At 41.0% G+C, this 15,404-nt stretch overlaps 1 protein-coding gene across 7 annotated transcripts in view; it reads right to left on the bottom strand.

The window, feature by feature from the left end:
- ESM1 (endothelial cell specific molecule 1) overlaps positions 1–15,404 on the bottom strand; it is a 77,264-nt gene that overhangs the window by 49,220 nt on the left and 12,640 nt on the right. For 2 of the 7 annotated variants that reach the window (XM_069556539.1, XM_069556537.1), the window contains exon 3: positions 12,479–12,566. The exons of 2 other annotated variants lie outside the window; for them this stretch is intronic. The gene's annotated coding sequence lies outside the window, so the exon portion shown is untranslated. Of the gene's footprint in view, positions 1–6,814; positions 7,027–12,478; positions 12,567–14,554; positions 14,845–15,404 lie in introns of those variants that run through there. 3 more of the 7 variants (XM_069556538.1, XM_069556542.1, XM_069556548.1) reach the window with 3 other exon arrangements.

Here is a 15,404-nt window from a genome sequence, read left to right as displayed (position 1 = left end):
TCTCTGATAACCATAAGTCTGCTTTCTATGTCTATGAGTCTATGTCTGGTTTGTAAATAAGTTCATTTGTGTCATTTACTTTAGGTTTCCCATATAAATGATGTCATATGATATTTGTCTTCCCTTTTCTGACTTATTTCACTTAATATAATAATCTCTAGGTCCATCCATGTTGCTACAAATGGCATTATTTCATTCTTTCTTATTACCAAGTAACATTCCATGACACATACATATATATACCTATATACCCATCCTCTTTATCCATTTAACTGTCAGTGAACACTTAGGTTGCATCCATGTCTTGGCTACTGTAAATAGTGCTGCTATGAATGCTGAGGTTCAGATACCTTTTGAATTAGAATTATTGTCTTTTCTGGATGTGTGCCCAGGAGTAGAATTGTTCAGTCATATGGTAACTCTCATTTTCTGAGGAAGAGTTCTTTAAAGTGGCTGTGCCAATTTACACTCCCACCAATAGCGTAGTAGGGTTCCTTTTTCTGTATACTTTCTCTAGCAGTTATTAATGGACATTCTGACTGGTGTGAGGTAATACCTCATTGTAGTTTTTATTTGCATTTCTCTAATAAGTAGCGGTATCGATCATCATGTGCCTGTTGGGCATCTGTATATCTTCTTTGGAGAAATGTCTGTTTATGTCTTCTGCCCATTTTTTGATTATTTTTATATTAAGCTGTATGAGCTGATTGTATATTTTAGAAATTAATCCCTTGCCAGTAGCATCATTTGCAAATATTTTCTCCCATTTCATAGGTTGTCTTTTCCTTTTGTTTTTGGTTTCCTAAGCTTTTTCATCCAAAATCTATGGGACTCAACAAAAGCAGTTCTAAGCGGGAAGTTTATAATGATACAAGCTTACCTCAGGAAACAAGAAAAATTCCAAACAACATTTGAACCCAAGAACCTGGTTCTTTGAAAGGATAAGCAAAACTAATAAACTTTTAGCCAGGAAGTTCCTTTAAAGAAAGCTGATTCAGCAGGAAGGAGTGCCCTTTTCCCCTTCCTCCCTCCTTCTGCCTGGATTGTAGATGTGATGACTAAAATTTCAGCAAAAATCTTGGTACCATGTGGCAAACTTGAATAGAGACCAAGTGTTAGTGACAATGAAACAGAGAGAGCCTCTATACCACTCCTGTACTCTCTGCCTGAGAACTTCCTTTACATGAAAGAAAAACATTTATATGTGTAATCCACGATTATTTGGAACTTTCTGTTACATACATCTTTATGCGTGCGTGCTCAGTCTTGTCCAACTCTTTGTGACCCCATGGACTACAGCCCGCCAGTCTCCTCTGTCCATGGGATTTCCCAGGCAAGAAAACTGGAGTGGGTTGCCATGGCCTCCTCCAGGGAATCTTGCCGACCCAGAGATCAAACTCGTATTTCCTGCCCCTTCTGCATTGGCAGGCAGATTCTTTGCCACCGAGCCACCGAGGAAGTCCATTATACATCCTTGACCAATCCTAACAGATAAAATCAGAAACTTAAAATGTCTGGCCCTGGTTTATGCTCCAAACAGTGACAAGCATATGTCTTTATGCCCTTATGCCCATATCCTCCAAACTTCCTAATGATTTTAGCCCTATTAAAATAAGAGTTGATTCAGAAAAGTAACTTTTAAATGTTATAATCAATAAATCACTTCCTTCTTGTTGTTTCATCCTGTGGCTTAACATGGAAAAAAAATGCCCCTGACTTATTTGAAAAGATATTTTTATCTTAACCACATACTGCTGCATGGCAAACATTCTTGTTCCCACTATAAAAATAATACATGGTACTCAGTAGTCTGTAACACTATTTTCTCTTTTTGTGTATATTTTGTAATGGATCTTGTAGAATTGTTTTTTAAGTTCAATGAAAATAATTTTCTCTGACATTTGAGATTATTATTTATTTTATTATTTCACAACCATTTGAAATAATATAGCAGCTTTTCCATCCGAACTACAAGAGCAACGCCACTGGAAGAACACTGGATATAGAAATACCATGAATATTAGCCATGTTGTATAAAACCTAAGCAGGTTCACATGTGGTCATACCAGCCAACAGTGCAGAGTGGCCACGTTAATAACCAACCCAAATGCACTTCTGAGTCCTCACTATTGAGCATCCAGAGAGATTCATTCATTCACACAACAAACACTTATCAAGCACCTCTATTAACTGAGCGAGCTTTCCTGATCAGTTGGTAAAGAATCTGCCTGCAATGCAGGAGACCCCAGTTCGATTCCTGGGTCAGGAAGATCCCCTGGAGGAGGGATAGGCCACCCACTCCAGTATTCTGGCCTGGAGAATTCCATGGACTGTATAGTCCATGGACTCGCAAAGAGTCAGACACGGCTGAGCCACTCACTATTAACTGAACACTGTGCTGATCCCTGGAAATAGCAAGAGGAAAAGACAATTCCTGCCATGTAGGAACTCAGGGTCTAACAAGCTAACACGAACATGCAAATAAATATGCTATGTTCCAAAAATTATTATAAAAGTGATATGCATAGAGTAGTCATAATGGCAACATGCATCAACGTAAAACACCTGTAATACAAAAATTGTTCTAAAGAAAGCTCAGTCAAGTGTGAGTCATTCAGAATCCCTGCAGGACAATTTCCTCTTAACACTCTTGTCCAGTACAGATGAGGCCTGATTCACTAGCAGTTTGTCAACGATTTCCTAAGGCAGAGGGAAGGAAATATCTAAATCACCAGTTTCATACTCCCCATCTCTGACTAGACAAAAAAAAAAAAAAGGCTACAGCAATTGCTGTGGTAAAAATCATGTCATTGAAAATAAAGGTGAACTCATTTGCTCTTTTTGAGAACTCAACTCTCTCAGGACCTAACCCAGCATAGAGATATCTACGACTAAGCAATGTGAGCAAACACATCTCTGGAGGAAATGGTACATTTCTCTCAGCTAGAGATGAGTCAGCTTGCTCTATGAGTCAGGAATGATTATTTATCTGCCCTTTTAGAAGCATCAATGACCAAGGAAGGGAAGAAAAATTTGCAAATCCCAAGTTGACATAGGAATTTTAAGATGGAAGCATCATAAATTTTAGCCTTGCCTGTAACCTCTGTTCTCTTAATTATTTTTTTTTAAACTTAACAGAACAACATTAAAACAGAAGTGAGCTAATATATTGGTTTCCATGAGCCACTGCCTTGCTTCGCCACACTGACACACCTCATAATGTGATCTAACCACATTAATCGGCACGGAATACAGGTTTGTGTTTGTTGAACTCAGCTGTATTCAGACAAGGCCTCCATTCTCTTTTCAAATGTTCTTATCTCTAGATCTGTGCAACTAACAGTATTATACCTGAAGTTAACCATCTGAATCTTAATTAGGAAAAACATATTTCAAAAATTATTTTGGATGGAAACAGTATAATCACATAAATCTTATTAGAATTTATGCTGTAGAATTTACTATACTACAAGCTCCATGAGAGCTGAGACCCATAACTGTTTTGATAACCACTGTAGAGCCAGAATTTACCATAAGACCTCACATGTGGTGGTTGCTTAACAAAAATTTGCAAGTATATGGGTGAGTGTGTGGATGAAAGGATGGATAAATAGAAAATTTTATTGTAATGATGAATGATTGAAAAAATGGATGACAAATTGATAAAACTCTACTTCTAGAACCTTTTAACAATATAATTATCATATGCTTGAAGTTATTTTTTAAAATTCTTCATAAAGGTGAGGGGTAAGAGGCAGTGAAGTAGATGACTTAGAAAGTTCAATTATTATTTGATAATTCTTGGAGCCCTATGGTAAAAAAAAAACTATATAAACATTGAATATTATTACTTAATTAAAATTTCAATGAGCCATCCTTTATATTAGACTTGGTAAGTTTTGTCATTACTTTGTAGGAAGGGAAAAAAAAGGTTACAAAAGCACTTAGTATGCCTGGTCTGAAAGAGATTACTTTCACAGTTACTTGTTTTGGCCTTGTCATCATTGTCTAAATACTACTTAGCTTTTAGCAATATTGAACTTCAAGGAGTAAGATATTTCATTAATTTTAATAAGATGCTTGTTCTTGTCAGTTCATTGCATAAAAGATTTAGAAATGTAATATTTTCCAAATCTGTATAAAATTATACTTTCAAAGGAGCCTGCTGAACTTGATGTAATTATTAAAATACTATCAGGGTCAATAAGTCTGAGAATGGATACAACTTGCAAATTTTGTTGATGGTGGTATTGATGCAAGAGATGTCAGACAATTTGCTTCCAGCCCAAATTTTATTTAGGAATTGGTCGTCAAGAAGGTTGAATTCCTGAGTTCTACAAAGAAATGGTTTATTTTGACATTTTCCCCCTTCCCAAGTGTCAGTCTATGTGGCTTGCTTATTTCAGGAGGATTCTGTGATACTGTTAATTCTGAATACCTATTCCTTACTTACCCCAGGGAGATTTCCATAGAAATACTAATAGCTACAGCAGAAAAATAGTCCCTAGGACTTCCCTAGTGGTTCAGTGGTTAAGAAGCTGCCTACAGGGAACATGGTTTTCAAAACTGAGATCCCACGTGCTGCAGGGCAACTAAGCCCCTGTGTCACAGCCACTGAAGCTGGTGTGCTCTAGAGCCTGTGCCCTGCAACAAGAGGGCCATAATGAGAACGCGCTGCACCGCAGCTGGAGAGTAGCCCTCACTCACGGCAGCTAGAGAAAGCCCACAGGCAGCAATGAAGACCCAGCACAGCCAAAATTAAATAATTAAATAAAAGAAAAAACAACCCTTAAATTTGGGGGTTGAAATTGTGGTTGCAGATGAGGAGAATGGGGAGAGGCAGGAAGAACAAGAGGCATGGGGAGCCCCAGCCAAATGCTAGAAGGCTGCTATCCTGCTTTGGACTTGCCCAAAAGCAGATCCTGAGGTACAGATTTGAATGTGAGATATCATGACGTGTAAAAAATATATATTTGGTCATTCAAATGACCAAAGTGTATTTCTAATATCTATTTGGTCTTCTCCATGGTTTCTGGCTCACAGATCCCCCAAAGTCTTGGAATTTCCTTGGTGATAAGAGCAATGGGAGCATCTTCTGTTACAATATTTGATCTCCTATCTTCAGGTCCTGGGGCTTCCCTCATAGCTCAGTTGGTAAAGAATCCGCCTGCAGTGCGGGAGACCTGGGTTTGATCCCTGGGTTAGGAAGAATCCCTGGAGAAATGAAAGGCTACCCATTCCAGTATTCTGGCCTGGAGAATTTCATGGACTGTTAAGTCCATGGGGTCATAATGAATTGGACACAACTGAGTGACTTTCACTTTCACTTCAGGTTCTGAAATTGCTTGAGAGCCACAAAGGTGAAATGGGTGTCATACTATTCATAACAAGCACCTTTCCTCCATAATGGAGTTTACATTAAAAGATGACTTTTGGAAAGTACCTAAGGACTGATGAGATGACTTTTGGAAAGTACCTAAGGATTGGGAACTGGTTGTCAGGGGAACCTACCATGGGACTTTCAGTTCTGCCCCCTGATTTCTGGAGAGGTAAGAGGAGTTGAAAGTTGAATCAGTCACCAATAGCCAATGATTTAATCAATCATGCTTGTGTAATGAAGCCTCTATAAAAACCTGAAAGGAGGCGGTTCAAAGAGCTTCCAGGCTGGTGAAACAGAGCCCTTCCACATGCCACCATACCAGGCCCAAATTCCACAGGAACAGAAGCTTCTTTGTTCGGAACCTCGCCTTATGTATCTCTTCATCTGAACTGTGAATTCGTATCCTTTAGTATTCTTTGTAATAAAGTGACAATTCAGTGAGTAAACATGGTTCCTGAATCCGAGAGCCACTCCCAGATATTAATCAAGGGAGTCATAGGAACTTCTCATTTATAGCAAGTCAGTCAAAAACACAAGTAACAACCTGGAATTTCAATTGGCATCCAAAGCAAGGGCAGTCTTATGGCACTGAGCCCTTAACTTGAGGAACCTGATGCTCTCTCTGATAGACAGACACTATCAGAATTGAGTTAAATTGTAGGACACCCCAGCTGGTATCAGAGCATTTCTTGGTGATATAAAAGTGAAAAAGAAAGTGAAAGTTGCTCAGTCGTGTCCAGCTCTTTGCAACCCCGTGGACTGTAGAATGCCAGTCTCCTCTGTCCATGGAATTCTCCAGGCCAGAACACTGGAGTGGGTAGCCCTTCCCTTCTCCAGGGGATCTTCTCAACCCAGGGATCACACCCAGGTCTCCCACATTGCGGGCAGATTCCTTACCATCTGAGCCACCAACGAGGGAGACCCCTCCATACACACACACTGAAACTGATACCAGAATTTCGGTGTGCAGGTAACCTAGTTATGAGACACACCACTAGGAAGCCACTAGGATAGTAGAGGAGTGAGAATAAACAGGTGATAAAGGGCACTTTTTTATGCTGATTACCAGTATGGGCAAGGGAACTCAATCCCATGGGGGAACTGGGAGACAGTGCGTAACACACCTCAGAGTTATTCCAAATGTGGGGCTAGGAAACTGGGGTATTAGCCACCAACTCACCCACTGTCATTGGAGATGTTGGAGAGTTACTCCAGGGTCATTAATGTTTCTGCATTTCCAGCCTGCCTGCTCATGGGCTGAATGTACTCCCAGAGCTACAGAATAAAGCATCCTAAAGCAGAGTTCAAGGTTTCTGAGAAAGCAGCCTTCAGAGTACGGAAGTGATAGCCAGAGGATATGGGCACCAACAGTGTCTACCATAACTGCCTTGGAGGTGTTCATCAGGTTCCTGTCAACTACAAGTTGTGACTCACCCAGAGCATTTGCCAGCGACGGAACAACAACCACAAGGGCATCTGCCATCTGCCTGTGCTGCTGCAGCTGCCAACCTTCAACGCTCCCTGAAGGGAATTCAGGTGGAAAGTAAGGCAGTCTGTGCTCCAGGGAAACTGATGGAGCAGGTTTTTAGATAGTTAGATATTTTCAGGAACTGATTTCATGGTCCCAATCTTGCATCTTCTCATACCTAGAAAAGTATTAAATCCCTTCATGTGACATGAGCTCCTCAGGACTAGTGGAAAACCTTTTATAAAGTAAGTTCGTGATTGCATTGAACTCCCTCTTCACCAGAATCTTATGTATTGACCTTCCCCTACTGCTGCTTTTGGAACAGTTCCTCAGAGCTATCTGAGGTGATATTTCCCAGGCTGCAGTCTTCATTTCGCCCCAAGTAAAGCTTCACTAGCAACTATCACGTTGTGCCAGAGAAGGCAATGGCAATCCACTCCAGTACTCTTGCCTGGAAAATCCCATGGACGGAGGAGCCTGGTTGGCTGCAGTCCATGGGGTCGCTAAGAGTCAGACATGACTGAGCAACTTCACTCTCACTTTTCACTTTCATGCATTGGAAAAGGAAATGGCAACCCACTCCAGTGTTCTTGCCTGGAGAATCCCAGGGACGGGGGAACCTGGTGGGCTGCCGTCTATGGGTCGCACAGAGTCGGACATGACTGAAGCGACTTAACAGCAGCAGCAGCATCACGTTGTGCATCTTTTTTGTTGACATTCCTCAGTATTGTTCTTGACTGTGCTTCCTACCATAAAGGCTTGGCTAACTGACTAGCTCTCTCTTGGATGATGAGTGAATTGACAATGAGGTGTATGATGACTTAGTGGTTACACTTATTACTTCTAGATAACAATGAATTATAAAACAGTCTTTAACTTCATTAACCAGGGCTGAGACTTTCAGGCACTGTATCAGCTCTAGATTGAAGAAGACTTCTAATATCCTAAGAAATAGTTCACACACTCCAGAGTATTTTCAGCAAGCAGGCTCTATTTGAAATTACCAAGTGCCTAATGATCTTCTGCGCTGTTCTGTGCTTAGTCATTCAGTGGAGTCCGACTCTGCAACTTCATGGACTGTAGCCCACCAGGCTCCTCTGTCTATGGGGAATCTCCAGGTAAGAATATTGAAGTGGATTGCCATGCCATCCTCCAGGGGATCTTCCCAACCCAGAGATCGAACTGAGATCAAACCATTGCATGCAGACTCTTCCCCCACTGAGCCACCAGGGAAACCTGATGATCTTCTACCTAAGTCCTACTGGTCATGCCCAGGGACTGCTACTTGAGTGCAGTCTTAGGTCACAGCCAACAGTGACTGAATGGTGCCAGGCCCTGGTCTAAGAGTTTTAGTCATACTGATTCATTGAGTTTTTACAATGATACCATGATGTAAATGCTATAATTATCCTCATTTTATAGATGTTATACAGACATTGATAATTTGTATAAGGTCACACAGCTGGAATGCAGTAGAACATGGATTCAGTCTCAGATTATCTGACACCAGAGACCACTTATTGTATAAACTCCTTCCTAGAAACACATCAAGGTACAATCCATTCCAGATGTAGTCTGGAGAAAAGGGCACAGAACTCTGGAAACCAGCAAAATGTGAGCTCTGACCCCAGCTCTGCCAGGAGCTCTGCAACCTTGACCAAGTCACTTCATGTCTCTGGGCTTTCATTTTTTTTCATCTGCCACAAATGATTTGGACTAGAAAAGTTATAAGGTTCCTAAGAACCCTAAAAACCCCTGACCCAAGTTTCAAAACTGTTTCTCAATTACTAATGCTACACGGAGGCAATATTTTATGTTCTTTATTGAGCAGTTGACACAGTCCTACTGCTGGAGTTCCCTCCCTTTCAGATGCCACATCATTTCCAAGCCACAGCCACAGATGGCTGTTGGGTATCAGTATCAGGGACCAAATGGAAGAAGCAGAACCCTAAAGAGCAAGTCAGCAACCACACTAGGCTCCTCACCCCAGTTTCAGTTTCACAGGTTTGACAGCCCCCGATTTCTCTTACATTAGGGGAGCACACGGAAAAAGTATCTCAGCAAATTCATTTTTCTTTTCATAATAATATTTGTTAGTATCTAAGGAAACGGGAACCAGATGACAGGTCCTAAACATGGTCAGACCAAGCCTTAATGAACTCAGAAAGTAAACCTTGTATTAAGTAGGTGGTCTCTTTTTTGTTATTAACCTTTTAGCATGACTATTTTTGCACATTTGCAAAAGCAGAGAGAGTGCTGTAATGAGTCCTCATGAATCTATCATCCAACTTCAACAATTCTCAATTTATGGTAAATGTTGTTTCATGTCTGTCCCATTCAGTTCCCCCACCTCTGAGATATTTTGAAGTAAATCCCTGTCTGTGTCATGCCACCTATAAATATTGCAATATGTGTCTTCAGAAGACAAGGTCTCTCTTTAAAAGCACAACTATTATTGTGTTTTTTTTTTAACTTTTTAATTTGAACATTTTAAATTTAATATTAATTCATTAAGGTCAAATTACATCCAGTCAGTGTTCAAGTGTCACCAATTGTCTAGTTTTTTAAGCAAGCAACTTAGTCAAGTTAATATCCAAATAGTGTTCATATATTGAAATTGATGACTATGCCTCTTTGGTCTCTTTGCTAAATCGCTTCAGTCATGTCTAAGTCTTTGTGACCCCATGGACTGTAGTCCCCTGGCTCCTCAATCCATGGGATTCTCCAGGCAAAAATACTGGAGTGGGTTGCTGTTTTCTCCTCCAGGGAATCTTTCCGACCCAGGGATCGAACCAGTGTCTCACACCTCCTGCATCGGCAGGCAGGTTCTTTATCACTAGCGCCACCTGGTCTCTTTAAACATACAGTTTTCCTGCCATGATTTTTTCCCCCTTGTAACTTAATTGTTGAAGAAGCTGGGCCATTTTTCTGGTACAGCTTACCAGAGTGTCTCTTGATTATCACATCTCCACAGAAGATCCCCTGGAGGAGAAACTGCAACCCACTCCAGTATTCTTGCCTGGAGAACCCCGTGGACAGAGGAGTCGGGGGGGCTACAGTGCACAGAGTCTCAAAGAATAAAGCACAACTGAAGCAACTTAGCACACAGCATCATTTAGCATGTTCCTCTCTCTCCATTCTGTTTTCTGTGAATTGGTAATAAGATCTAGAGGCTTGATCAGACTGAGGTTCAGTTTCTATTCCTGCTAGGAACAAAAAGTACCTGTCTTTCTTGTGGTGTTAGCAGTTATTAATCATTGTCTAGATCCATCAGTTCACTAGAGTGCTCCTGGCTAGTGGCTCAGTCATCATTTCTAGCCCTTTTCTGTAGACATAGATAAGAAAGGAATTTGTATGTTTGCTTTAAAACACATAACCAGTTAACACCAATACTTACTATGTGAACTTAGGTACAGGAGATGTACTTAAATTCTTGGATTCATAGCTCCTTTTTCTCATGCTGAAATCCCAATTCTCAATGATACAAAAGGACATTCACTGGCTCTTTCACAAAATATACACATAATCTGTATTTCACAAAATACACACATAATGTCGATACACCAAAAATACAATTGCTAAAAACAGTTTAAGGGTTTTTTTACTTTGTTCTGAAGTGGTTTATTTTGCAGGGCTTTTTTTCCTAGGGTATATCTCACTAAGAATTCATTGACAAAATCTTGCATTATACAGACAGTTAAAAGAGTTTTTATTTGTGTGGTTATGCAACCAACTTGATACACAGGTATATTTGTTTCTCATTGCTTTCAATTATTAGAAATTAGTTTTTTAATTGAATTTTGTTTTTAATTATATTGAACATTTATATAGTTTCAAAGTCAAATCTGCAAAACAAATAGTCAGAGAAGTGTAGCTTTGATCACTGTCTTATTCCTCTCCTCTCCTTTCTGATAGATAACTATATTCTTATGACAAGTTGTTTATTTATTCTTCTATTTTTATATGATCCCATACTTTGCACATTTCATCTCCCTTGCTTTTCTTGAAGTTAACACGGTATTCCAAAGATTACGTCCTAGCATTATACTGAGATAGTCCTCATTTTTTTCACAGCTACATGGTACACCATTGTATAGATATACCAATATTTATTCAACCAGTCTTCTACTGATGGACACTTGGACTATTTACAGTCTTTCCCAATTCCAACAACGCCATAATAAGTAGGATGTCTCTTTCTGTTTTTTTTTTTTTTTGTAAGATTCACATAGAGAGCTGAGGGAGAAATTCTCCCTGCCTCTATTCTCAATGCTTTGTATTGTCTTCATCTTTGTGTCCCTAAAACCTGGTACCGAGTCTGACACATAGTAAATGCTCAATAAACTTTTGCTAAGTAAAAAGCACAATCATTCATGTGTAAAATCTATAAATATACCAGTTAAGTTCATGAATGAAAATTGGGAAATGTTGCTGAGGTAAGTATAAATCCTATAGGTTAGTGAATATTTTATGTATTCAAAGACTTCTTCTCTATTGATGAACTTTGAATTTAAAAAATTCTAGCTGATTTATCATAAGGATCCATTTTTTAAAGGATACTCTCAGTGAATCAGAGAATCTTGTGTTTGTTTTCTGGAATGGTTTTTGATCAAGAGGTTGGAAGTGTTGATAACCAGTGTGAAAGAGAAGAGTGTGGCTTCTGGGTGGTTGTACATGTATACAATAAGTACCACCAAAGGGTTAATGATGATATGGTTTTCTTATTATACTATTATTAATGCTTCTTAATTTTATTATGCTAAAATATATTTGTTTCTGTGAAATCTGTGTTCCCTACCAGAATGTAAGTTCTTTGTGGGCAGAAATCACATCTATGTCTGTCTTGTTCTGAGTTCTATCCTTAATGCCATGCACTAACCCTAACACATGGTAGATATTCAATTAACATTTCATGAGTAAGTAAATGAATCCAAGGTTTTAACAGGAAATACCTCTCTTTGGTGCAAACCAAAAAGATCCTGGGTAGCAAAACTGACTTTAATCTTAATTTTAGCTGCCTTCCTCTGACACTGCTCCAATGAGAAAAGAAAGGCTGCCACCTCATTTCTGGCAAGTGGAGGCGGAAGTCCAGTTTTCCCACTTAGGCTCCACTGATGCCTGAGCAAGGGACCCCTTCATTACTACTGGGCTGAGGAGCCAGTTCTGGCTTCCCACGAGATCCCCACTGAAACGTGTTTGCCTTGGAGGGTTAGGACTGCCTCATTATTGATCCCCACATGCCCTCTACTGACACCTCACGGGCACGGGCCACTCACTACCTCTCAGTGGGAATGAAGTCCCAGCTCCTTACTCAGTTTTCTCTGTCAGCACTCCAGGTAGGAGGAACTTGAGAAAACTCATTATAGACTGGGTAGAAGTCTAAGATTCCCACCTGGTTTCTGCTGGCATGGCAAGGGACCCAGAGATTTTTTGAAGGGTTGACTTGAGTAGTTTTTTTTCCCCCAAAGTATTCTCTTTCTAGGCTGCTCCTTTCCTGGCCCTTTGACTAGATAGAGCAAGCTTTTGTTGGGGCCTTTTTTTGTCCACACACACTGGTGTTTCCAGGTTGCCAGCTCACTTAGCTACAAGTCTGGGATAATAAGGACAGAAAGAAAACCTGAAGAACTCACCACTGAGCTCTTTGGGTCTCCAAGTCCTAAGCCGTCTTTCTTCTCTCCAACTTTCAGAGTCTCCTTATGCTTGTTTCTTATATAATATCTAAGAAAGAATAGGATAAAGTATGTTTACTATGTCTTCCCAGAAGTGGAATTCTGGCATTGCACCTTTTACTCCTTTTTTCTAACACCGATGTGTTAGGCAATGTTTTATCACTATGACATTGCACGTATCCTCATCTACTTATTTGCTAGATTGATGAGAATTTATTGAACTCTTACCACATGTTCAACACTGATCAGTCCCTGAAGTTAAAAGGAAGAACAAGATCATATTTCTCAGTCCAGTGGAGGAGATAATATAAAATGAAGCAGACTATTTTCCAGTAGTCACGTGTGGATCTAAGAGTTGAACCATAAAGAAGGCTGAACACTGAAGAATTGATTCGATGGAAGGATTGATGCTGAAACTGAAGCTCCAGTACTTTGGCCACCTGATGGGAATAGCTGACTCATTAGAAAAGACCCTGATGCTGGGAAAGATTGAAGGCAGAAGGAGAAGGGGATGACAGAAGGGATGAGATGGTTGGATAGCATCACTGACTCAATAGACATGAGTTTGAGCAAGCTCCAGGAGATGGCGAAGGACAGGGAAGCCTGGCTTGCCACAGTCCATGTGAGTCTCAAAGAGCCAGACAGGGCTGAGTGACTGAACAACAATAATAGTGATCTACACCAGTCCAAGTTCAATGCATGAAACAGGGCAGTCACAGCCGGTGCACTGGAACAACCCTGAGGGATGGGATGTGGAGGGAGGTGAGAGGGGGGTTCACGATGGGGGACACATGTACACCCATGGCTGATTCATGTCAATGTATGGCAAAACCACTACAATATTATAAAGTAATTCAGTTCCGTTCAGTCTCTCAGTCGTGTCCGACTGTTTGTGACCCCATGGACTGCAGCACGCCAGGCCTCCCTGTCCATCACCAACTCCCCCCGGAGTTTACCCAAACTCATGTCCATTGAGTCGGTGATGCCATCCTGCCATCTCATCCTCTGTCATCCCCTTCTCCTCCTGCCCGCAATCCCTCCCAGCACCAGGGTCTTTTCCAATGAGTCAACTCTTCGCATGAGGTGGCCAAAGTACTGGAGTTTCAGCTTCAGCATCAGTCCTTCCAATGAACACCCAGGACTGATCTCCTTTAGGATGGACTGGTTGGATCTCCTTGCAGTCCAAGGGATTCTCAAGAGTCTTCTCCAACACCACAGTTCAAAAGCATCGATTCTTCGGCACTCAGCTTTTTTCACAGTCCAACTCACATTCATACATGACCACTGGGAAAACCATAGCCTTGACTAGACAGACCTTTGTTGGCAAGTAATGTCTCTGTTTTTTAATATGCTGTCTAGGTTGGTCATAACTTTCCTTCCAAGGAGTAGGCATCTTTGAATTTCATGGCTGCAATCACCATCTACAGTGATTTTGGAGCCAAAAAAATATGCTACTTGGAGGCAAACCAGTCAATAAAGTAATTAGCCTCCAATTAAACTAAATAAATTAAATAATAATAATAGTGCCATACAAAGTGCTACAGGAGACCCAGGAGAAATTAAGTCATTGGAATGGGGTACAGATGAAAATGGAGTAGATTCAGGGAAGGCTCCACAGAGGAAGAAGCTATTGAATTAGATTAAAGAATGAGTAGAAGCTTTCCAGGTAGATAAGAGGGAAAAGTTGTTACACGCAAAATTAACAGCATGAACAAAGGCACAGAGGCAGAAAGTGGGGAAAAACAAGTAGCTCCTTGAAGGAGGAGCATGGGATAGAAGAAAAAAGTGACGAGTGGAAAATAGATGGGAAAAAGATCATAGAACATATCACAAAAGGCCAGAGCCACAGTTTTTCTCAAGCAAAATTCATGCAGGCTGCACTACATGGATGGCAAAATACGCTTCCTGTTCAGATGTGGCAGAACTGAGTCTCTTTCCATGCTTGGTTGTTATGAATTACCCTCTTTATCCAGCCAAAGCACATTTCTGTCAACAGTTTGTCAGTTCCAGGTTCCCCAGGCATTGCCACAATCATACCCCAAAGAGAGAGGACTGCTGTGTGTCTCTCAGCCAATTAGTGGTCCACTTGTGCCTGCCAGCAATTTGAAGCCTCAGAAACATTTTCCCATGAAGTTTATTTATGTCGCTGCTGCCCCAAAAACTAAAATGATAGAACAAAAGAGCAAGAAAGAAAATAACAATATTAAGTGGAAGGAAGACCTTAAACAAAGGCTCCAGACTTAATCTTATTCCTAATGGGATGCCTGCATATAAAGGAAGTGGGACTCAAATTGACGGGCTTTGGCTGGAACAGTATGTTCGTCTGACTACAGGAGCAGCAGCTGTAATCAATGGGAGGATTTGGCCCTTTGATGACAATCAACAATTCTGTTGGGGATTCTCATGGACAGGCTGTCCCCTATTGTGGTGTGTTTCATGATCCTTTGACCTTAAGCATTAGTCGCTCCATTGTATCCAACTCTTTGTGACCCTATGCGCTGTAGCCCACCAGGCTTCTCTGTACCTGGGATTCTCCAGGCAAGAATACTGGAGTGGGTTGCCATTTCCTTCTCCAGGGGATCTTCCCCAACCCAGGGATTGAACCCAGATCTCCTGCATTGCTAGCAGATTCTTTACTGTCTGAGCCACCAGGGAAGCCCAGAGTGAAGACATAAGTTAAGATTTATGGTGTGGAAAATCCCATGGATGGAGGAGCCTGGTAGGCTGCAGTCCATGGGGTCGCAAAGAGTCGGACATGACTGAGCGACTTCACTTTCATTTTTCACTTTCATGCATTGGAGAAGGGAATGGAAACCCGCTCCAGTGTTCTTGCCTGGAGAATCCCCAGGATGGGGGAGCCTGGTGGGCTGCTGTCCATGGGGTCTCA

The sequence above is a fragment of the Ovis canadensis genome, chromosome 16, assembly GCF_042477335.2.
Source record: "Ovis canadensis isolate MfBH-ARS-UI-01 breed Bighorn chromosome 16, ARS-UI_OviCan_v2, whole genome shotgun sequence".
Lineage (NCBI taxonomy): Eukaryota > Metazoa > Chordata > Mammalia > Artiodactyla > Bovidae > Ovis > Ovis canadensis.
Note: the sequence above shows the minus strand (reverse complement) of the source record. Positions and strands in the feature narration are given on the sequence as shown.